This window comes from Cavia porcellus, unplaced genomic scaffold (assembly GCF_034190915.1).
Source record: "Cavia porcellus strain 051 isolate PalLab524CR breed Dunkin Hartley unplaced genomic scaffold, mCavPor4.1 scaffold_5, whole genome shotgun sequence".
Lineage (NCBI taxonomy): Eukaryota > Metazoa > Chordata > Mammalia > Rodentia > Caviidae > Cavia > Cavia porcellus.
In genome coordinates, this window is record NW_026947488.1 from 25,296,309 (window position 1) to 25,320,299 (window position 23,991).

At 47.5% G+C, this 23,991-nt stretch overlaps 1 protein-coding gene and 1 long non-coding RNA gene across 6 annotated transcripts in view; one reads left to right on the top strand and one right to left on the bottom strand.

Annotated features, from left to right (window-relative positions):
* Positions 1 to 23,991, bottom strand: part of Epb41l1 (erythrocyte membrane protein band 4.1 like 1) — a 115,219-nt gene that overhangs the window by 86,662 nt on the left and 4,566 nt on the right. The window contains exon 1 of one of the 5 annotated variants that reach the window (XM_023564199.2): positions 10,112 to 10,185. The exons of the other annotated variants lie outside the window; for them this stretch is intronic. The gene's annotated coding sequence lies outside the window, so the exon portion shown is untranslated. Of the gene's footprint in view, positions 1 to 10,111; positions 10,186 to 23,991 lie in introns of those variants that run through there. 5 annotated transcript variants of the gene reach the window in all.
* Positions 10,341 to 20,309, top strand: LOC134476009 (uncharacterized). The gene is made up of 3 exons (XR_010047400.1): positions 10,341 to 10,441; positions 18,603 to 18,690; positions 19,142 to 20,309. It is a non-coding gene; the product is annotated as an uncharacterized LOC134476009 (long non-coding RNA).

Here is a 23,991-nt window from a genome sequence, read left to right on the forward strand (position 1 = left end):
AGAGGGCCTGCAGAGAGCCCCTCCTAGGGATATACTGTCCTGCTTGGGTCAGATAAGGGCGAGCACACTGTAGGAAGAAGATATTTCCCCCAAGACTGGATGCCCACTAAGATGTCAGCTGTTCCTATCAGCATCGCCAGGAAACAAGTGAGGATTGTGAACTCCATTCCCTATCTGGAACCTGAGCCCCCAGTGTTTGATGATTTGTTCAGGGAAGGAGAGAAAAAAAGCAGCATTCTAACTAGAATACTAGTACAGGGCTTTTTGGGATCACTGAGCCCAAGGTCTCATTGTGTAGATGAAGAAACTGAGGTCTAAACAGGGAATAGGAGTTGTCCTCTGTCATACACAGAGTAAGTGGCAGGACCAGGAGTCTGGTTTCCAGCTCTCCAGGTTGCCTCCTTGAAAAAGTAGAAAAGGCAGCTAAGGTGAGGCTGAAATTGGAGGGCAGGGGTCAAGGACAGGGTGGCCCTGCCTCCCCAGGCCTGCCCTGCCCCAGGTCCCAGCCCTTACACTGCTTGTGGGTGTGGAGAAACCTGCCAAACCAGTCCCTGTGCCAGGGCCAAGTGGCAGAACCCAGAGCCGCAGGGACACCAAGAGCTGGGGGCAGGGAGGGCACAGAAAGTCTCCTTCCTGGCCTGCTTGGGAATGCGGGGGGAGGCTTGCAGCTAGACTGCTCTATGACCAGGAATGGGTGATACAGCGGGACTCAGCAGGTCTCTGTCCCCACTGGCCGCAAAGGCCTGCCTTCCCCTCCCCTTCCTGCTCTGGACACCAGCTGTCTGTGTCACTTGGGCGAGAGACCAAGGAATTTATCAGAGCAACAGGACAGGAGGCAGGAGAGAACAGCAAGCAGACACAGAGGCTTCTCCCTGCAGCCACCCTCCATTTGCCAGGCCCTCTCCTACTGCACTTTTTTGCCTTGTTTGCCTCAGCAAGCCCAGGAAAGAGCCACACTTGGCGGGAGGGGTTGGAGACAGGGGTTCCGGGTGTGGCTCAGTGACACTCCACGCTCAGCATAGATTTGGGTAAACTTGCTCTTCTCAGGCTTCCTCTGCCACCTGCCTACGGTGGGGCCAGATCAACTGGAGGCCCTGGAAGTCTCCTCTCACCCCTACAACTTTGCTGTCTCCTGCCAAAAGGAAGCATAGGAAGTCTCACCTACCAGCGAGGGGGTTCTGCGAGATAGGCCTGGACAGGGGCTGCCTGACTAAAACTTGCTCCCTTCGCTCTAGCGTCAGCTGAAGACACCAGAGTACGCGGGAGTTGAGAAGCCACCCCTTTTCTTCTCACTGCTCAGGCCCTAACTCAGAAATCACCCTAAGGGCCCTGGAGGCAACTGCTAGGCAGAAAGAGACCTTGGTGTCAACCTAGGCTCCAGGGAACACACGGCACATGGGTCAGGCAAGTGCCCCACAAATGTCAGGGACTGTCTCATACCTTAGTCAGTCTCCTCCTGTAAATGCTGAGAAGGAAGATCAGAGAAAGGCAAAGACCAGCCTAAGGTCACACAGCAAAGCCATGGCAGAGGCAGAACCACAGCCTGAGCCTGACCTCTAACCCAAGGCCCTCAGTGCATGAAATTCCTCAAACAGAGGCATTTTTCCAAATTCAAAATTATGCATCCTTCCAAGGAACCAAGAGGCACCATCTTCTCTACCCCTTAGGAACTGCTAGAATATCATATGTACCCCAGCAAATGGGACAGTGCCTGGTGTAGGGCAGACAATGAGAATTCGTAGCTCAATGGAGGAGCAACTGGGGGAAGAATCCGAGGACCAAAGTAAAAAGTGGGAAAGTGGGAAACAAACAAACAAACAAACAAAAAAGAATAAGGGAATCTCGCCTGTCCAAGGTATTGAACGAGCAGAGACACTAGTGGCCCAGAACTTCCATAATCCTGGGCCAAAGGTGAGAGAGGTTGTCATCAACAATACCAAATATGCAGACTTTGAGGCCTGCATGTGTTCCCCGACTTGGCAGACCGCCAACCCTACCACTCCATGCTCGTTCACCCTCCAGAATTTTGGGTGAAAATTCAGGGTGAGAAACAACCATCTCGCACTTTCCTCTCAGAGTGGCCAGATGCAGATGTGGACCCCCATTTTGCTTCGGGCAGGGCTTAAACCACCAGAGCAGGAAGAGCTGAACTGAAATCAGGGAGAAGCCACTTTGCCTCTCTTAAGATTCAAGATCACATTTGTAAAGCGGAGAAGGTGCCGCCTGTCCTGGCTCCCCGGAGGAATACTCCAAGGTACCTACACAGCAGCAGCGAAGGGGAACACACACTGTAAAGTGCAAAGCACCAAGCAGATGTGAGAGGTTAGTAATGACAGCAACACTGCCACCATCAGTCTAGCTGGCCCCTATAAACCAACAAATAAGCTGGACATGGTGGTGCATGCCTATAATACCAGCACTTGGGAGGCTGAGGCAAGAGGATACAAGTTCAAAACCAGCCTGGGCTACAAAGTGAGCTCAAGGCCATCCCGAACTATAAGCAAGACCCTGTCTCAAAAAGACAAAACAAAACAAAAAATAAAATAAACAAATAAAAACAGTTATCACCATCTTGATGCTTTCATTAACATAGCACTATGAAGCATTAACTGTGTCAGGCACATTATCAAGCACGTTGCCTGCCTTCTCTCATCTGGATCCCATAAACTCTAAGTAGAGACCAGTACTGTCTCCACTTTACAGATGGTAAGGCCAGGCAGAGAGAAATGAAGCAACTCATTCAAACTTAGTAGTGGTAGAGAGGGTGGGCTCGAGTTCTTTTCAATTGCACTCTAGTGCCAAGGCCAGAGCATGTCACCTGGTAAGGTGACTCCACATTTGCCAAACGGTGATGTGGGCCTGAGGACATGGCACTTCATTGACAGGACTAGCTGATATTGTTATTCCTATTTGACAAAGAAAAAAATTGAGCCCTCAGGAAATTTTAGCAATCATATTTCACTGATGATAAAAATCATTGATGATAAAAAAAAATCAGGAATACAAATTAGGTGTGGTGGTGCACGCCTATAATCCCAGCACTCGGGAGGCTGAACAGGAGGATCACCACACGTCTGAGGCCAGCCTGGACTACATAGCAAGACTTTGCCTGAAAAAAAAAAGTCAAGAAACAAAAGTCTGTGGAGAGTAGATTCAGAAGGACAAACTCAGGTACAGGAAACTGAGGGACCTATTTAGATCATTCAGACCTTCCTAAACCCTGCACAAGCTGGTTCCTGAACATACTTTGAGAAAGCACACTGGCTCCTCTGGCTTTACCGTGTTCACCCCACTCCATGACAGTCGCCTGTTGAAGCCCTGTACCAAATGAGACAACTAGCCTCGCTCAGTAACAACTTCTAAGGCCACCACCACTTCCTCAGCAAACAGAGCCCAGCCAGGCATTCTCCGCATCCTCACTCCCTATCATCCCCAACTCCAGAGATTTCACGATCAAAGAGTTGCCAACACTCCGGCTTCCTGGGCAAGGCCACATGAGGTTTGCTTCTAACCTCAAACAAATCCCAAACAAATCCCTCCACACTTTCTCAGGAGTCTGTTCCATATCCCAGTCCTAAAGCACCCTAGTCTAGGCCCCATGGGGCCTCCAAGATGGGGACCATCACTATATCTGTTAATGAGTAGGACCCCTTGGAGAGAGGAGAAGAGACAGGTACAAGGTCAGGCACAGGTTGGTGAGTGGCAGAGTTGGGACCTTCAACAACTCTCTGTGCCCCCAGCGCCTCCCTTGGGCCCTGCCTGCAGAGTCACAGCTGTGTCCGTGTCCAGCCTGCCTCCTCGAAGAGGCCTTCTCCAGCACTAAAGACCAGCCTGCCTCTCTTCTCTGAAATGGGAGAGGTTGGGGTATTTCCAGCTGGTAAAACTTTAGTCTACACAGCTCCCCAGCTGATAAGGGAAATTTTTGTGCCTGGATAATATGTGAGATCATTCTTCTGAGCTCTACAACCCAGTGGTTAAATTCTCAATGCAGCCTGTAGCTTTGAATCCAGCTTCATCAAATTATGAGGTATTTTTCTGTGTGTGTGTCTCAGTTTCCGATCTGCCCACTGGGGATAATACTATTACCTGTCTCTTAGGGTGAGGATTAAATAAAATTAGGTGAGACAGACATAAATCACTTACAATCATATCTGGCATAGAGTACAAGCTTTATAAATGGCCATTGGTTTTATGATTAGTTCTTAATAATGTGACCAGTGACTTTTACCCTGGGATCAGTCCAACCCAGGGCAGCAATATCAGGGGCAGAGACTGACAAGAGCCCCTGGGGTGGTGACCAAGGATGAGCTTGGTCTGGGAAGTAGAACATCTGGGCTGCATTTCAACTCTACCAGGCCCACCCTGTACCCAGCACCAAGAGCGTGGAGGAGGCAGAAAAAGTGGTACTGGAGAATGGGCAGAGATGGGCCTACTCTGGATCAAAGGCTGTGCAGGGATCATCTGCCACTGTTCTTCTCCTACTTAAAATTCATCAGTGTCTCCATTGTTGCCTAGGCTGACCTCAAACTCCTGGGCTCCTCCTGCCTCAGCCTCCTGGGACAGATGCCTACCACTATGTGAGGTTTTCATGCCCTTCTGAATCAAAGCCAACCCACTCACTTTGCCCATCCTTGTGGTCAGTTTCCTATTATCCCACATGGTTAAGTGCCATCTTCTGAGTAACCACTGTGCTCCCTCAGGCCTGCGTAGGACCCTTTTAGGCATCTCCCTCACACCAGTAACACTACCTTGTTGATGCTGGATTCTTCATGTGAGTCTCTAGACCACTGGAGGGCAGAGCTAGGCTGGTCATACTGACAGTACCTCAGCACCCCCGGAGGTAGTACTATAGCATATGTACTCCATCAAGGTTGGCGTAATGAACCTAGGGTTGGATAAGATGGAATAAGAACCCAACCTAACTCTATAAAACTCTAATTCAATTGCCCTGGATGAGTCACTTAATTTTTCAGGACTCATCTCTTTATCCATTAAATGGGGACCATTATTCTTGTCCTTCTTCCTCCTCAAGGCTACTGAGAGGATCAAACAGATGTGCTTTATAAGATGTCACCTTCATTAATGCATTTACTCAACAATATATGTTAAGTACCTATCATGTATGGGGTGTACTCTAACATGGTAACAATTATTCTTTTTAAAAAATGATATCATTGGGGCTGGGGATTTAGCTCAGCGGCATAAGTACCTGCCTTGCAAGCAGGCGGTTGTGAGTTTGATCCCTGGTACCGGAAAAAAGGAAAAAAAATGATATCATTCATATGTCATAAAATTTACCACTTTAAAGTCTATAATTCAATGGCTGTTAGTACGTTTATAGAGTTGTGTGACCATCACCACTAATCCCAGGACCCCAGCTATCTTTAGCACAAGCCCCTGGTGCTCTTAGGAACCCAGGTCTCTGGTTCTGGTTTGGTCCAGCTGTCACTTTTCTGGGAGCCCAGCATTCTGCTTAGAAGAATTTCTCTAGGACCAAAGTAGAACACCATATAAATACTAAGTGCACACTACATTCTACTTATAGGTGCCCCTGGGAAAGGGCCTCCCCATCACCCAGCCCAGCCTTTTTCTAGACATGCCTCTCCATCTTCCCTACATGCAGCGACTGTGCTGACCCTAGCCTCAGTTTCCCCATCCAGTCTCTGGACAGTAGGCTGAAACCCATGCCACTGACAATCCACAAAGGTAACCCTCTATCTCGCCCATCTTGTAGGAAGAAAAGGCCCCACCTGTCACCTTAGTGAGACTGGCGATAGTAGTAGACTGGGGCTGGATCTGGGGGAACCTCAACTAGAGAAGTGGTGAGTGAGGCTATATTCTGTAGGGCTTAGGAGGCCTAGGAAGCTCTGTAAATGCAACCAACACACACTGGGATGGAGCAGAGAGAGAGTCCTGGAGGTGAGGAGGGGTAGAGAGGCCTGCCCAGAGGCTGTGCCAGTGACAGTGATCAGGAGTTCTGGATACTGTCTGTAGCTCTGCTTTGTCACTGTTTGCTGGATGACTTTGGAGAAGTCACTTACTGTTACTGAGCCTCGGTTTACCCACCCACAAGTTGGGATAAATACACCCTCCCTGCTTTATCTCTCAGGATTATGGGATAATCAGAGACAAAGGATGAAATGAAGAACATGCATAGGAAAAACACAAAGGACTTGAACTCTAGTCTTAGTGTAAACCACATGATAAAGGACTATGGAGTTGAAGAACCTAAATGGAATAACTCCCCTGGACTTTATGTCTTTTCCTTGCAAGAGAAAACCCAAGGAAAAGCGAGGGGTCACAGAGGCATGCTGGGCATCCTTTGGTGCCCTGGAGACAGCAGGCAGCAAGCTGTGGGGAGTGCTGTTACTACACGGAGGAGAGGCTAGGAGCACTCACAGCAGCCAGAGTCAGGAGAGGGAAGAGTAGGCAAGTGGAGGGGATGAGGGCAGGCTTCCTTGCTGAATCTTCTGGACACTGATCCTTCCTTGAGAAGACAATGACAAGCCACCTTCCATGTGACAACTAAAATTGTGCCATTAGCCTCCTCCAGACCTCAGCTTCCTTATCTGAAAAACGGGATGATGAAGTTTTGGGCATGCTGTGAGTGGGTCTCAACAAATATAGCTGTCATTTTTCCATCTTTGAAACCAAGCGGGCTCCCAGGGCCAACAGCATACACTTCCCCCAATTTTCCATCTTAGTTGTTGGAGAAAAGCCCAAAGCACCTTTAGGATAGAGCCCATGAGATTAGCAGGGAGAGGAAGCTTCTGCTGGTCAGAAGATTGTGTGCCTGATGCCCAGCAAGAGGCTGAGCAGCCTTCTTGTACCAAGGCTACTAGGATCCATCCTGACGGCTGGAGTTCTGTGCCTCTGGAGGGAGGGTAGGCAGCTGGCCAAAGGACCAAAGAGAGCACTTGTTCCCCACTCACCACCAGCAGCAGGGCAGGAAGCGGCAGCACTGTTGCTGCCCATACCCTTGCCCACCACACAGATGGGGCCTGTCTTCCTTGCATCTCGGGAGAAAGGAAGCAACTGGGCACCCACATTCAGCTGGAGAAGATCAAACCCCTCCACACTTCTGAATAGACAAGTATGAAGGAAGAGGCACCTTCTGTAGGGTCTAAAAGCACGGCTGGCCAAACTCACCCCAGCTCTCCAGTGCACATCAGATGTGATGACCCCTGCTTCCTCCTTCACTGCCTGTTCTCAGACAGCTCCCTCATCCCAGAGTGCTCCCACCACATCATATGTCCAAATCTTATCCCCTCCAACGTGCTCAAATGTCCCCTTCTCCTTTCTTTCCTCTACACTCTCTTCTGAACTTTGATGGCCCGTTCTTCCCATGGCAATTTGCATGCTTTGTCACAGGTATGTTGCCACATTTATCCCTCCCCTGGAGTAACAGGTGAGGACAATGATTTCCTTTGCAGGTTCTGGAGTCAGGCAAGCCTGAGATCAAACGCTAGCTTTATGATTTCTTAGCTATGTGGTCCTAGATCAGTCACTTATCCTCTCTGTGAGGAATCTCAGTTTGCTCTAGAAAATGGGTTCAATAACAGTACCTCCTCTATAGAGTCAATGCAATTAAATGAGGTAATATAGCAGAATGTGGTGGCACACACCCACAACTTCAGCACCCTGCAAGACTGAGGCAGGAGGATTGCAAGTTTGAGGCCAAGTGGGCAACATAGTAATTTAGCAAGCTTTTGTCTCAAAATGAAAACAAAAAATAACAAAGAGCTAGGGATGTGGCTCAATGCAAAGGCCAATGGCTCACTCCCCAGTACAAAGGGGAGGGGAGCCATGGCACAGACTCACTTGCATGAAATGAGAGATCCGTAATGTTGGGTATAGAGATTTTCCAGGCAAGTTCATGGATGATTTTTCTCTCTGTCTCCAGAAACATCCAGCACAGCACCAAACACTGGATGGACAGGTACAGAGGCAGATCTGTATGTAACAGAAGGAAATCCTTTCCCACAGGCAGAGCAGTGCAATCTGGGTCTAGCTACCTCTGCAGGTTGTGAGCTCCATGTCACAGAGCAGCATGCAAGCAGATGGAGGACAGCTACTTGGTCTACTGAGCAGAGACAAGAGACAGAGTGGTCAGAATGTGGGCTCTGAAGCTAGATTTGTTGGGCTTGAATCCCAGATCCCCTTCTTACTCAGTGTGTGGATTTCCCCTCTGCACCTCAGTGTCCACATGCATCTCTGACACTCAGAAGAGCAGTAAGAAGGCCATTGGGGAGGCTGAGGCAGGAGCATCACATGTCCCAGCCCAGGCTGGTAACTCAGCAACTTAGTGAGATCTTGTTAAAAAAAAAAAAAATTATCAGGATATAGTTAAGTATGAAGGCCCTGGGTGCAACCCCAAACCAAAAAACAAACAGGGTAGTAGAATATAGACAGTTCATTCACATTCCACATTAAGATGGGGAGACTGAGGCCCAGTCAGGAGAGCAAGTGCTTGAATGTGGGGCTTTGACTTGCAGGCCAATGGCCTCCACTGTGCCAGGCTCCCTCTGAAGATCTCACATCTCCTGTCCCCTTCAGTAAGTGGATGGTGGTTAATACCCAGAGTCTCATCTTTCTTGGCTCTGAATCCTATGGAGTTGCCTGCCCTTGAGCCTTGGTCCTTGCAGCAGTTCAGGAAGCTGGAGGAATGTGTGGAATAAGTGTACAAACCAACCTCTGCCTCCTTTTCCTGAGTCCTCTCCCCCCTCTCCTCACACACTGCCCAAATGTCAGAGAATGGCCAGGCAGCCCCCTCCCGGGAACTTCTAATCCATCTCCTCTGTCCTGGCTGTACTGTGGCTATGGACAGAGGCTGCCTTGTTCCCACTGCTTCCTGCTCGGAGATCTCCGTGGGGCCCATGTCCTGGCAGGAAAGAGCCAAATCACTCCTTTTAACTGGAGCTAAAACTGCCCCTACCCCCTCTACCCAGGAATAACATGCTTCCAGCTCTGTTCACCATTCATTCTATCTGCCCCAGATGGGCTCAGCCCTGCCCCATTCCTCATGGTCCTACTTCACACACACACACACACACACACACACACAGAGAGAGAGAGAGAGAGACTCACTGGAACAATCCCTCTCACATCTATTCAAAATTAAAAACCAGAGGATTCTAGAATAATATTATTTCCCTGTCAGTATTGTCTTACTAATAACCCCACAATAACATTTATATGTTACTTTGCCATTTTTTAATCAATATAATTTCACTGGCTTGAGTCCCTCTCAATAGCTTCACCTTGCCAGAGTCACAGCACCTCCAAGTTAGACAGGACCTTTAACATTCCCTGAGCCAGAGATTTCCAGTGTCCTACCCAAAGCAAAGGAAGAGTCCTTGGCTTTGTTTGGGAATTACTGGGGCCTGAGGAATTAACCACTTACAGTTTCCAACCCTGCTCCAAAGTCAACAGAAACGACAACGCTTTGAGTTATTTTGTACTTTGAGATTCTTGGCATTCATTTGAAAATGGGATTCTCCTGCTGTAAAGTTTGAGAAAAATACCATTAGTCTGACCCTACCTCTCTCTAACACCCACCTGGATAACAAATATATGACTCTGAGGCCAGCAGAGAGGGACATAGTATTAGTCAGTGACTAAGCCAGAGGGAAAACACTCTCCCCTAAATCCACACTACACCTGGGAGCTGTTTACTGAAATACAGCAAGGGCACCAGGGCCTGACAATCTGGCTTCCCAGCCTGATACCATTTGTCACCAGCCTTGGTGGCATGGACAAGCAATACAGGGAAAGCCAGCTGTCAGCAAGAATGTTCGGTGAATGTGCTTTTCATCTCCTACCTCAAAACAAGCCCAAACCAACTAAGGAGAGCCCTCAGCACTGCCCCCTTTTTCTTTTCTTTTTTTTTTTTTTTGTCTTTTTCGTTTTTATCGGTACCAGGGATCGAACTCACGACCACACACTTGCAAGGAAGGCGCTTATGCCACTAAGCTAAATCCCCAGCCCCACTTTCCCCTTTTTCAATACCCTCTCAGAAACCTGTGGCCAGATCAACCCTTATCAAGCCACCCCAGCAGTTAAAATACATCAAAATCAAGAGCCCGAGGGCCTAGAGGCCTCTTTGCCCAACCTCAGCAGAAGCAGAAGACTAGGTGGTGTCTCTGGAACACTCAGCCCTCCTCCGTGCGCACCAGTTCCCTGAGGAAGATGTCCTCAGCCCGGCACCTAGAAGGAGGAGACAGTATTAGCTCCTCCGCACAAGCCCTGGGCCCAGCGTGGGCTGGCAACTGAGAGGCTGGCACTGGACTCTGGAGGAACTTCAGGGAAGTTGCTGAACCTGTTACACAGAAGAGCCGGCTACGGGACTGAACACAGAGAGCAAGATGGAAGCTAATGAATCTGAAGCTGCAGCGGCCCACGGGGGCCAGGCCTGGAAGGGCCCTGGGAGACCAGCGTGAAGGTGAGTCTTCATTCTAAGAGCAAGGGAAACCACTGACTCTCAGTAGAGAAGGGACTGGAAAGGGGTAGGAGTGGCTGGGGAGAACCAGTCAGGAGGTGGGACAAGGGTGAGGCTGGAATGGTTGTAGAAGAGAAAAAGTAGACGGATTTCAGAGCGACTCAAGGGTGGTGCCACGGCCCTTGGTGCTGCACTGGATGGAGGAGGTTAAAGGACAGCAGGGTCCCTAGCCTTGGAGCTTCCTTCCATGTCAGCCCAATGGTCTCCAGCACCCAGGATAAAGCAGATCCACTGCTGTCTCAACCTACCTATCCTGCCTCCATCTCCCCACTTGTGAAATAAATGTGGCTAAACTTAGTGATCCCTAAGTCTTTCTCACTCTAGTCTGGTAGTTTTGCACAGGATATTTAAGCTCCTCTGAGCCCCAGCTGCAGGCCTGGGCTGGTATACAATAGACAGGGTAGTTAGAGGAAAATGCCTCTAAACTCACACACACAGGAGAGTCAATCTCCAGGTGGGAAAGAAATTTTAAAAACAAGAAAGAATCTCCAGGTGGGTGAGGTGTTTCTACTTCACATAGAACCTGATAAACAAGAGGGCTGGAAGTGGTACACAAGCTCGGGTCCTGGGATTATGCAGAACTGGCATGAACTCCAAGAGAAAGTGGCTCCTCCACCTTCTAGATGTGTGGCCTGAGCAAGTCATCAGGAAAGAGGAATCACAGTGTCATCCTCCAGAGCCAATGAGAGGAAGAGATGAGCTGTGCACACGGAGAGCTTGGCACTGCGCCCTCTCGTAACCATCTGAGAGGGAGCAACAGATGAAGAAAAAGGCCACAGAGAGAGAGTGGCAGAACGAGACACACACACAGGCTACGGGAGGCTGTAGAGACACTATTTTGGTTCCTGCCTCTTGGATGAGAAAGTTAGGCTAAAAAAAAAATATAGAAATAACCAGGCCACAGTCAAAACTTTAGAGGGATTTGAATCCAGACCTCCAGTGAAGCATGTGATCTGTCTGTAGATAACCAGGAATTAGAGAGGTGTGGAGAAACTCTGGATTTCCAAAGCCCTTTAAACCCAGAACAGTGTGGAATACAAAGTGAGGTGATGTGAGGTGTGTGTGTGTGTGTGTGTGTGTGTGTGTGTGTGTGTGTGTATTTACCTTGAGAGGAAACCAGAAGAAGCAGCTGGTGAAACAAAAGCCTCTTTCTCAGAAGGCATCTCCGGGGACTATGTGGAGAAGAGGGGTCCGTCAAGCAGGCCCCCATCCTGGCAGGACTAAGCTAAAGGCTGGATCAAACAAGCAAAAGCAGCTCCAGTTTGGCTGCCATCTTGCTATGTGATTCTAGCACGGTCTGTCTGTCTCCGTCTCTCTCTCATTCCTACTCACCGTCTCTCCTGCCTCTGCCCCTACTCCCTCCCTCCATCCCAGCTCTGTCTCTTCAACTCCAGAAAGATACTAAATGTGCTAGATATACTGAAGGGTGTCACGGTCCCTTCCAGTTATGGGAAACTAACAATATCATCCCTGACAAGTTCAGACTCCTGGCCAGGCCCTGCTCCTACAGCCTCACACAGTAGCCTCCTAACACTGTCTCCTAAATCACAGCAACAGGGCTGGGGAGTCCTACACTCACATTCTGGCTAAATAGCTAGGTGACTCCCTTTGACAGGCCTCCACGCCATGTCTCCATCTGTAAAAAGGAGACTTGTCTTTGCCGATCACTGGCAGAGGTAAGATCCAAGGAGCTACCTTAAAGGCAAGCAATCCCTTGACGTATCATACAAAATATTCCCACATACCCATCCCAGCTTCTGTGCTCAAACTCCCAACTTCTCATTTCCCTATGGCCCGTGTCTCAATGAGGCAAGGATATAACTGAATCCAAGCTGATACATGCAGCAGTAGTAGCATCAGTCCTATTAGTAGCAGTGGTGACCATCACCAGTGTAAATTCGGGGCTGCTCAGATGTGCCAGGTATGGAACTGAATGCTTCCCTTGCATTATGGCCCAGGGAATCCCCTCAGTCACCATTAACCACAACTGACATGACAGACGAAGGTTCTGCAGAGGGAAGTGCCTGAGTTCATACATAAACAGGTGAGATGGCCAGGAGAAGAACTCATGAGAAGCTCTCTTACCTCGGAGGCTATAGAGTCATCCAGAGTAACATCCTACCACACAGCATGATCAAGGTCTGGAGGTATAGGGAATACCTGGCCTACTGTGTCTCCTCAAACCTCCTCAAGCAACTAGCCCTTATATAATCTTATATTATTATTCAAGTGTGTCCAACTCAACTTCGGTCTACAACAGCATTAGCCAGTAGAATTATCATGTGAGGTTCATATCTATAGTCTCCGGTACTCCAGAGGTTAAGGCAGGAAGATCACTTTAACCCAGGAGTTCAAGGCTAGACAGAGCAACACAGCAAGGCCCCATCTCATACACAGAAATATAATGCAAGCCACATATGTCATTTAAAACTTTCCAATAATCACATTTTAAAAAAGAATAAAAGAATAAGTGAAATTAATTTTAATAGTATATTTAACCCAATATATCAACTTAAGCATATAACCAATATTTTAAAAATACTATTTACCCAGACACATACTTGTAATCCCAGCTATTTGAGAGGCTGAGGCAGGAAGATCACATGTTTTAGGTCAGCATGAACAACTTAGGGGAACCCTGTCTCAAAAACAGATTGGAGGGGCTGGGGATTTAGCTCAGCAGCATTAAGTGCCTGCCTTGCAAGCAGGCAGTCTTGAGTTCGATCCCTGGTACCAATAAAAATTAAAAAAAAAAAAAAAAAAGATTGGAGATATAGCTCAATGATAGAATATTTGCCTCCCATTTAGGAAGCACTAGGTTCAATTCCAAAAAGCAAAGAAAGTATTTAGATATCTTATACTTTTTCTTTTCATAATAAATCTTCTAAATCCAACATGTATTTTACATTTACAGCACATCTTGATTCAGATGATGAATTTTCATCAAATATTTAGATTCTTTTAGTCTTCACAATGGAAAAATGTATTTATGAATCTAAATACAGACATATTCATATGCACTTATGTATATTCATAGACATTTATGTATAATTGGAGTGTTGTTTTAAAATTTTTTTTCTTTCGTTTTTTTTTGTTTTTTGTTCTTTGTTTTTTGAGACAGGGTCTTACTATGTATCAGGCTGGCCTCAAACTCACAGTAATCCTCCTACCTCAGTCTTCTGAGTGCTGGGATTATAGCTATGCCCAGCTGTATTAGAATTTTTATTTAATTTAAATCAAATACAATTAAATATTAAATCAAATAAAAATTTAGTTCCTCCATCACTCTAGGCACATTTCCAGTCCTCAGCAGCCACAGGTGACTGACTAGCAGCTGCTACAGGGGCAGCTGCAGCTCTGCAGTCAAATCCTAGGCCACATGGCTGATGGCCTCCTTGGCTCTGACCTCAGCTAAACCTCTAAGGTAAAGTCATGTCTGAATCATGTCTGAATATGATTTCTACTCACTTAACAACCCCCCACTGAGCTTAGCACTAATATCTACCTCTGGAACCTATTAGATTCACAAAGATAGTGACAAAAGGACTCGAGGACCCATTGTTCAAACCATGACACTGGCTCCGAGAAGTAAGTCACCTGACAAGGTCACACAACTTTGATGTGCTTGCTGACTTGCAGCCTTAGTTTAGCTCCTAAAGTTGGCAGGGTTCTGGCCTAGGGCTTGGCTTCTAGAGAAAGAAACAAGCCTTTGCCTCAGGGAGCCCTGCTCCCCCAATCTAGTGGCAGAGAGCGGCCAAAACAGAAAACCCAAGGAAGGGGCTAAAAGGGACAGAGAGCAGGGGAAAGGTATGGGACTCACAAGGTTGTGTGGTGAACCTGTGTAGAGGGTTTAGGCCACTGTGACCCTATCCCAATCTCCCTCACTGCTACCCAGCAGGAGGCAAAGCCAGCACTCTGGGTGGATCCTCAGAGCTCACCACCCTCCCCCAAAAGCTCTCAATCAGAGGCCTTTGGATTAGGGCCAGAGCCAGTACTCACCTCCCAGGGTCACCTTAGCTGGAGGCAGGGGAAAGAGTCCAAGTAGCAGCTGGCCTCCTGGGGAGGAGAAGGCCCTGGAGACAGATACCAGAGTAGGGAAAAGGTGGCAGGTAGAGACCAGAAAAGCCTGGGTCGCTCCAGCCCTCTCCTGGGGAGTAGCACCAGCCTGCAGCCCCCTCCTGCCAGCCTAGCACTTCCAAACTCTCACCAGCCATTAGGTTTAACAATTAACTCTAATTGGTTTCCAGTTCAGCAGGAGGTGGTTCCAGCAAGAAGTCCCATCTAGGGGTAGGGGGACTTGGAAAGGGCAGAGGGTAAGAAGGAAGAGGGGGGACTCGTGAATGCTCACCTCCTTCACCGGCCCCTCCCTGCCAATGTGGGACAATCCTCTGTGAAAGGGTGGTGGCATAAATTCCACAAGGCGAGGAGCAGTGCCTGGCACACAGCAGGTACTCAATAAATATTTTTAATCAACAAATAAAGGACTGGATAATAAAATAGGTCAAATGGCTACAGAGGCTGAGAAGAACACGGAATGAATGCAAAAAAGATGGTTTGCCCTGGGCTGCGTGCTCCTTGACCCCTTTGATCCCAGAATCTAATGAAGAACAGGATGGCAGCCACCTAGGGCGTGCTGGAGACATGACTTGGAAGGCTCCTAGCCCTGGACACAGCTCCTGACTCTACTCTTCCTAGCCAGAAGCTTGGGAGCCCTGGCTTCTTCACAGTTTAGGAAGCAATCCCACCCCAGCACAGGGTGAGATAGTGTCAGGTCCAAAGTGTTGGGGGGCCTGGGATGTTCTAATGTAATCTTTTGCTGCTTGGCAACAGCCACCTCTTCTCAAGCCACCCCCTGATCTCTCCCCACATCCCAACATTCCCCGGCTCCCACCTATACGGTCCTTTCTTCTTTTCCGGAAGGAAAGCCTAGAATGATGACGGCTCCAGCCCACTCACATCCCACTCACCTGAAATCACATATACCCTGGCAACGGATTGCTCCCAATTTGATGCTGGCTCATCGTTTGCATCGTCCTTGGGTTCCCGGGCACTCTCTTCACCTTCTCCCCCAGTCTCTTAACATAAGCCTGAGTCCACAGCCCACCACAAACTCATGGGGGCCAGTTCCTCCAAGGATCCCCGGCAGTATCTCCCTGTCCTGGTTTTCCGCTTTCCACCTGTCTAAATGTGGTAGAAGAAACTGGGTTAAAAGATCATGACTTCTGCCCTGATCTTTAGAAATTCTGACATTTCTGGGATCATTTTGTACTTGAGCTTCAGGTCATTCAAATAATGACCTTGGCCAGGTACACAAGTAACCCTGCAGAGGTCCAGAACGTAAAGCCCACCCAAGCCATTCTCAGGTCCAGCCTGGACAGAAATGAGCCATGCTCTGTGCTTCCCAATTACACTCCTGCTTAGAGCTTCTGTGGCTCCCCACTGCCTCCACCAGAAAGGCCTTCCTTTACTGCCCCACTTCCCAGGCTTCTCTCTTTTGTTCTCCATAGTGGCACTGGGAACCATCACTTCTTCAAATGCTTCTTGGGGAAACAAAGCTTGACACCCCCCTGCACCTGAGGTACTGACCCTGAGCCCCTTCCTGTATAGATTCTGGAGCCCCCGCCCCAGCTTTCACTCTGCTCTCTCCTGCATCCTGCACCCTTCACAAATACGCTTCTCCATCCTTCACAAGAAATACCTGCCTCACAGGCTTTTGTTGCCCTTTCTGCTTCCTGCCATGCCAGCCCAATGTCACCTATGGCGCAGCAACTACAAAACTGTTCACCGCTCAACTCACTCAGCCATGTCTCTGCCGCATTCTGAGCCTTTGTGCTCGGGTCTCAGTGGCTCTACTTGACCTGCAGGTCCTGGAGACCATGGAAATCCTGTTATGATTTTGCTTTTCTCTCACTGTGGCTCTACCAGCACAATACTCAGAACATAATATGTGGCTGCTAAAACAACAGGATAATTACCGTTAAGTAAAAAAAACAATGAATTATAATTGTTTACTGGTCATTTGTTCTTTATAATGTTATCTAAACTTTTTTTTTTTTTTTTTGTCTTTTTGAGACGGGGTCTCACTGTGCAGTTCAGGCTGGCCTTGAGTTCACTTTGTAGCCCAGGCTGGTCTCGAACTTGCAACAATCCTCCTGCCTCAGCCTCCAGAGTACTGAGATTACAGGCATGAGCCACTACTCCCAGCTACAATGTTATCTAAACTTTTTACCACAAAATTTTCGTTAACTTTCCCCAAGCCTCCAGTGGACTTGCCATTCCTATGCCATAGTTCTAAACTGAAAAAACTGAGGCTAAGAGGAGAGGAGGTGACTTGCCCAAGGTCACACAGCCAGGAGCCAGCAGCATCAAGACTGGAACTTACGTTCTTAGCCACTGCCCTACTTGGCCTCTTTCCAACCCTCAAATAAAGGAGAGGGTATGTGAGAAGTTGTAACCTGCCAGTGGTGTGGGCCAGAGGAGTTCGAAAGAAACAAGCCCGATTTAAAAGAAATGAGCCCACCCCAAGGCTAGAGGCAATAAAGCTGCCAATAAAACTTCATAAGCCTGGATTAAGCACCTCTTGTGCTAGAGGTTGGGGAGCAAAGAATGAGACACAGACATTTCACTATTCAAAGGCTCACAACCTAGCGAGAGACAAGCCACCTCCTCAGCTACAGGGAAGACTGAGCGGACCTTGTCCCCAGAAGGGAACAGATCAGGGGCTAAGAGATTTCAGAGGAGGTAAAGAGAACCTCAATGTGGCGGGGTGAGGGGGGGCTCACTAGGCTTTGTGGGACAGTGGCTGGCATCTGACCTGAGCCTTGAAAAGGCAGACAGGATTTTGACAGGGATTGGGGACGGGTGGGAGTGGTGTTCCCGGCAGGGAGGAACAGAGGGAGCAAGGCCAAAGACACAGGTGAGTGCTGGGTGTGTCCAGGAGCCTCTGGAAAGGAAAGGCCTTCTCCAGCCCTCCCTTTGGCTCAGACCCAGGCATCCAGCCCTACAGCAAGATCACCCTGAGCTTCCCCAGACTCACAGGCACCTGGTGCATTTAGGGTAAATGGGCAGAGAAAGGAAGAAAAGGCCTGAGCACTTATGAGGTGATTTGACAAGAGGGAAGAGGCAGGAGTCAGAACACATCTGTCCAGAAACCCGGGAGATGGGAACGCTCGCAAGGGCAGCCCCACTACAGGCAAGGATGCTAGGGAGGCCGCGAGAAGGTCAGAGGGCCTAGAGTGGGCAGCAGGAGACCCAGCTTCCAAACCCTAGGTCAAGCTATCCAGGACCTTGATATTGTTCTGTTCAAAGTTCATTTTATATTTGGGAACAGTTAGGCCCAGACAGAGGAAGGGACTGGCCCATCGTCCCTCAGCACCTTCACAGCAAAGCCAGCAATGTACCTAAAGACACCAGAGACCAGCCTTCTCCACCTGACCCTGCCATCAGCTTCCGGGCGACTCTTCAGACACTCTCTCCAGCTCCCTTAAACAGCCCTGAGGACACTGGGTGTGACTTTTTATCATTCAAAGACTTGGACAGTATCATTGCATCCTTTCCTGGGCACAATCCACACAGTGTGAGTGCCATTTCAGAAGTTCATGAGCATCTCCAGCACCATCTGCATCCCAATAAACTGAGTCTCAATCTCTAGAGTGTGAGTCCTGGAAGAGTATTTTAGCCAGCTCCTCAAGTGTTCTCACGTGGGCCACTTTACATATTAAACTTTCTGCTTTCTTGCCTATGGAGAGGGCTCTGTGGCTAAAAGCCACTGCTACTTCAACAAAGACCCTCCTGGTTAAGCCACTGGCTCAGGCAAGGAGATGGCTGATTGGGTTAGGCTGCCTCCAAAAATGATCACAGTAGGGGTGCAGTCTGAACTTGGGGTGAACTTGGAGTGACAGGAGGCCCAGGATACCTCACTCACCCCTGGGCCAGCTGCTGTGACTCCCTGATTTTCCTCCTGTAGAAGCTCACCCATGAAGCTGGGCCTCCTGGCCCAGTCACTGTCTCCTTGGCCACTTCCTTCACAGTTCCACCCCCATCATGGAGCCTGATGGAGCCTCCCAAGTGTATTCAGAGCAGATAAAACTATTGTTCTTTGCAGATGAGGAGTTTCTCTAACTGGAAGACTCAAAACCATCTGTGAAATAAAACTAAGATGGCCAGTGGGAAAGCAATAATTACGAAAGCAGGTAAGTATCTTTAGGCTTGCCCTGTCACACAATGTAGCATTTCTCCCACAAAGTAGGCAGCTGTCTAGAACCAGATGAGCCTGGGCCAAGGTGGCAGAGCATAGGCCTGGGAGGCAGGGAGCCTGGACTGAACACTCTGCTCCCAGCATAACTGGTTCTTAGAATCTGAGCAAATGCATGCCCTTCTATGGAGCCCTAAATGTTCTTGCAGGCCCCATTGGGGGCCATATAGGAAAGACTCAAGAGTACCTGCGGTATTTACACATATGTGTCTGATTTATTTTGCTTATGATTGGTCTCAAGGTCCATTAATTTAGCTATAAATGTCTCAATTTTATCTTTTTTATGGCTGAGATATATATATATATCTCACATCTTTTTACCCATTCATTGGTTGATGGGCATTTGGGTTGCTTCCAAGATTTAATTATTACAAATTTTGCTGCTTCAGGAACTATTGCAAAGAATCAACAACTGGGATCTCATCCTACTGAAAAACTTTTGCACAAGAGAAACCACCAACAGAGTGAAGAAACAACCACAACATGAAACAAAATGTTTGCCAGCTGTTCCTCAGACAAAGGATTACTATCAAGAACATATAAAGAACTAAAAAAAATCAGATCTCCCAAATTTAAAGATCCAATTCAAAAGTGAGCATTTGAGATGAATACATACTTCTCAATTGAAGAAATACAAACAGGAAATAAATACATGAAAAAATATTCAGCCTCAATGGTCATTCGAGAGATGCAAATTAAAACAACACTGAGATTTCACTTCACCTCAGAAAGAATGGCTAGTATCAAGAAATCAACCAATAACAAATGCTGGAGGGACTGTGGGGAAAAAGGAATCCTTCTCAGCTGTTGTTGGGAATGCAGGCTGGTGCAACCACTGTGGAAATCAGTGTGGAGATTCCTCAAAACACTAGGATTGGAGGTCCCATTTGATACTTCTGAGTATCTTCCCAAAAGAATTTAAAACATCATACCACAGTAATATATGTACACCCATGTTTATAGCAGCACAGTTTATAATAGCCAGATCTTGGAAGCAACCTAAATGCCCATCCACTGAGGAATAAAAAAGATGTGGTATTTTTATATAACAGAGTACTACTCAGCCTTAAAGAATGATTAACTGGACACTTTTTTTTTTTTTTTCATTTTTATCGGTACCAGGGATTGAACTCACGACTGCCTGCTTGCAAGGCAGGTGCTTATGCCGCTGAGCTAAATCCCCAGCCCCTAAACTGGACACTTTATAGGTAAATGGATGCACCTTGAGCACATACTCATTAGGGAAATAAATAAGACACAGTAAACATTGTATTGTTTCATTAGTGTGACAAAATCAAAGAAAAATATGTATATGTGTATGTACATGTACATAAAAATAGTTAAAATAGTTATACTACTTCTTTCTCTGAGTTCACTAAAGAGAAAGATTTGTGCTGGTATTGTTTGGACATTTGAAGGCAGACGTCTTGTGCTCTGTGTGGATGATGTGGAGACGACAATGTATTTACCATTGTTATCCAACTGATGTACTTTAAAAGTTTGTTATAGTTTTTTTCTTCTTCTTCTTTTCTTTGCTTTGATGTTTGAATAAAATAGATTTGAAGGGAAAAAAAGCAACTTGTGTCACTATAAACATGAGTACACATATATCACTGTGGTACGATGCTTTTAATTCTTCCAGAAGATATCCAGAAGGGGAATAGCTGGGTTGAATGGGACCTCTAGTCCTCGTTTTGAGGAATCTCCACACTGATTACCATGGTGGGTGCAGCAGTCTATACTCCCACCAAGCGTGGAGAAGGGTTCCTTTTTCCCACAGCCCCTCCAGCATTTGTTCTTGGTTGTTTTTGCATTATCTCTCTGGTGTGAGAAATTGAAAGTGTAAGGTGGGCTGGGGATTTAGCTCAGCAGCATAAGCGCCTGCCTTGCAAGCAGGCAGTCGTGAGTTCGATCCCTGGTACCGATAAAAAGGAAAAAGACAAAAAAAAAAAGTGTAAATAAGAACAAAAATGTACAAAAGATATTGTGAAATAAGAAGGAACTGTCCGAGGGGAAAAGGAAGTAGAGAGCAGGGAGGAGTAAAGGAAGGAAGGAAAAGAAAAAAACGAGAAGAGGATAAAATGAAAACCAAGCTTCATGAATGGGGAAGGGAAGGAGGATTGAAAAGAGGAAAGGGGGGGCTGGGAGTTTAGCTCAGCGACATAAGCGCCTGCCTTGCAAGCAGGCAGTCGTAAGTTCGATCCCCGGCACCGATAAAAAATGAAAAAGACAAAAAAAAAAAAAAAAAAAAATTAAAAAAAATAAAAGAGGAAAGGGGAACAGGATAAAAAGAAAGAGAAATCAAAATATACCATGTACAGGAACAGATTTCCTATAGGGAATGTGGTCATTATGAAAATCTAAGTTGTACCAATAAACTTAGTATTTAAAAAAAAAAAAAGGGTTGATGACACCCATCTACTTGGCTAAATTAACCAAAAGGAGACTGAGACCCTTCCCTAACTTGATCTGATTTCCTGTTTTTCCCCCTATATAAGACCAAAATACCCTTCCTAAATTAATGATGTTAGGAAAAATAAAATTCTGATACATCCTCCCCCATAAAAAGAGTACCTGTGGGCTTTTAGACAGATCCACATTTAAATCCCAACTTGGTTCTTGCTAGCTGAAGGCTAGATAGGTCTTGAGCAAGTTATTTAGCTTCCTTTGATAAAACAGGGACTGTAACCTCTGCCTTGCTTGCTGGATCCTTGCCAGGATTAAAAGACATAAAGCGGCCAAGCCCTGTGGCACATGCCTGTAATACCAGTAATCTGAGAGGCTGAAGCAGGAGAATCACAATTCTGTATCCAGCCTAGACAACTTGCTGATATGAGATTCTGTCTCGAAATAAAAAGATTCGGATGTATCTTAGTGTGAAGACTTCGGCTGAATCCCCAGTACCAAAAAACTAAAAAATAAAACAGATGTCAGGCACATGGAGCATTTAGGACAGGGCTTAGCACACGGAAGTCAGTAAAAGCAGGTGAACGTCTGGTGGGGATCATCCAGGCTTTCTAATTCGTAAGTGGCCCCAAAACTAGCCACTTGAAGTAGGTCTGGAGACCTTATCTCTAGACTTCTAACCGAGAGAGAGAAAGTGGGGAGACAGAAAAGAGGGGAGACAAAGAAAAGAGAATGAGAGAAAACCCAAAAGTGGAAGGAGGAAAAGAAAGGGGAGGATCGAGAGGCCCAGGCAGAAGGGTGGGGCTGGCTCCCCAGCTTGAGGGAGAGGAAGACACCTGGATGGAAACTGCCAGAACAGGATAAGCCCTCTCTTCTTTCCAGAGCCTCCCCAAGGCAAGGCTTAGCGGAACACAGCCTGCCAAAAAGTGCCACCCTGGCCATCAATAGTGCATTGAAGCCTTGGGTTACCTCCATGTGCCTGCTCCCCGTGCTGCTACCTGGTGGTGGCTTCCTCCCCTCCCACTGGAGCAGACAGGATGGCCACAGCCAGGCTGACAGTCAAACAACTGCTGCTTTAGCCTTGGAGGTACCAGGAGCTCACTCACCTTCCTCGCCCTTCTGATCCTGACTCAGCAGGACCCTTCCCTGCTAGGTCCCTAACTCTGGACCAGAGCCCCCCTGGGCCTTCACATGGTCCCAGATCTTGCTTCTGGGGCTAAAGCTGTAACAAGGGAAAAACATAAACTGGAGCTGTGAGTCAAGTATTCTAATTGCCACTGGCCAGCTGTGATAACTCATTTCTCTCTGAGCATCAGTTCATCAGTTTCCCACCCCTGAGCTCATGAGAGCAACAGCTAGGACCATCTCTTGGGACCAACAAGGTGCTCCCAATCCTGTCGGTGGTCGTGTCATGCTGCTCGGCATGAAGAGGCACAGGAGACCCAGCTTGGGAGAAGAACAGCCTGGGCTAGGTTCTGCTGCAAGTGTAGCAGCGTGGCAGTGGCTGAAGGTTATTATGATGATGACTATAATAATTAAAAATCACAACAACCCCTTAAGCAATTTACAAAGAGCTTTCTCATTATCTCCTGGGATTTTCAGTCTGGTGAGGTAGGCAGCGCTACATGATGATTATTCACATCTGGCAGATGAGGAAGTGAAGTCACTGGCCCCAGCTAGCAAGGACAGGGAAGGGGCAGCAGAAGTAACGATTATTGAACGCCTACCTGTGTACTCTCTCACTGTGCACCTCTCAGCTCTTATCTTGATCATGTTTCGGCACCACAACACTTGGAAAAGTTACTATGCTCATTTCATGGAAGGGGAAAAAGAGGCTGAGAAAATGCAACTGATTTAACCTAAGGCTCATAGCTAGTCTGTTAAAAAAAAAAAATTTGGACTCAGATTTGTAAGATTCCAGCCTCTTCTCTTTTTCCATCTTACTTTCTATACTAAGTTGAATAGTGACATCCCCACCCCAAATTCCTGTCTACCTAGAACCTCAGAATGTGACCTTTTTTGGGAATAGGCTCTTTGCAGATGTAACTAGTTAAGTTAAAATGAGTGTAGATCCTAAACCTACTGTAATACGGCTGATGTTTCTGTAAGACCAGGAAAAGACACAGAGATACAGGGAGAAAATCATGTGATAACAACAGAGGCAGATACAGCTGCAAGCCAAGGCTCACAACTGGCAACTATCAGAAGCTAAAAGAGAAACCTGGAACCTGCTCTCCACTACCCTAGCCTCCAAGAGGAACCAACCCTGATGATGGTTGATTTCAGACTTCTAGCATCCAGAATTGTGAAATCAATTTCTTATGGCTCTAAGCTCCCTGGCTTGTGGTACTTCCTCACCGCAGTCCTAAGTCATTGAAGTGTCCTTTGAGTAACACATCTCCAACATTTTTACTCTGGGTTTCAGATTTCCACTCTTTTGGCAACTCTGGGAGCCCAGGAGAAAGCAGTCCATCATGTGAGCTGCCAGATGCTCCGGGCCTCCATCCACCCCGCTGGGGCCTCCCACCAAGTTTGTTTAGCAGCCCTGCCCAGTGTCCTAGTCAACAATCCTCAGCTTTGGCCCTCAGTCATCCTCTGCCACCACCTGGGAGCTGTTTTGAAATGCAAATCTGATCCTTCCCGGTTGGCTTCATTCTCTTCCCTCTCCCCCTACCACCTGTGGTACTTGGTTGAGCTCTCTAGCCAGATCTGGCCCTAACCTTCCTTTCAGCCACTCACCCCACATATTCCCCACCACCCACCATCTCTGCTCCAGCCACAGGAAACTAGCTGACGTTCCCCTAACAAGCCATGTTGCCTGTTGGCATTCTGT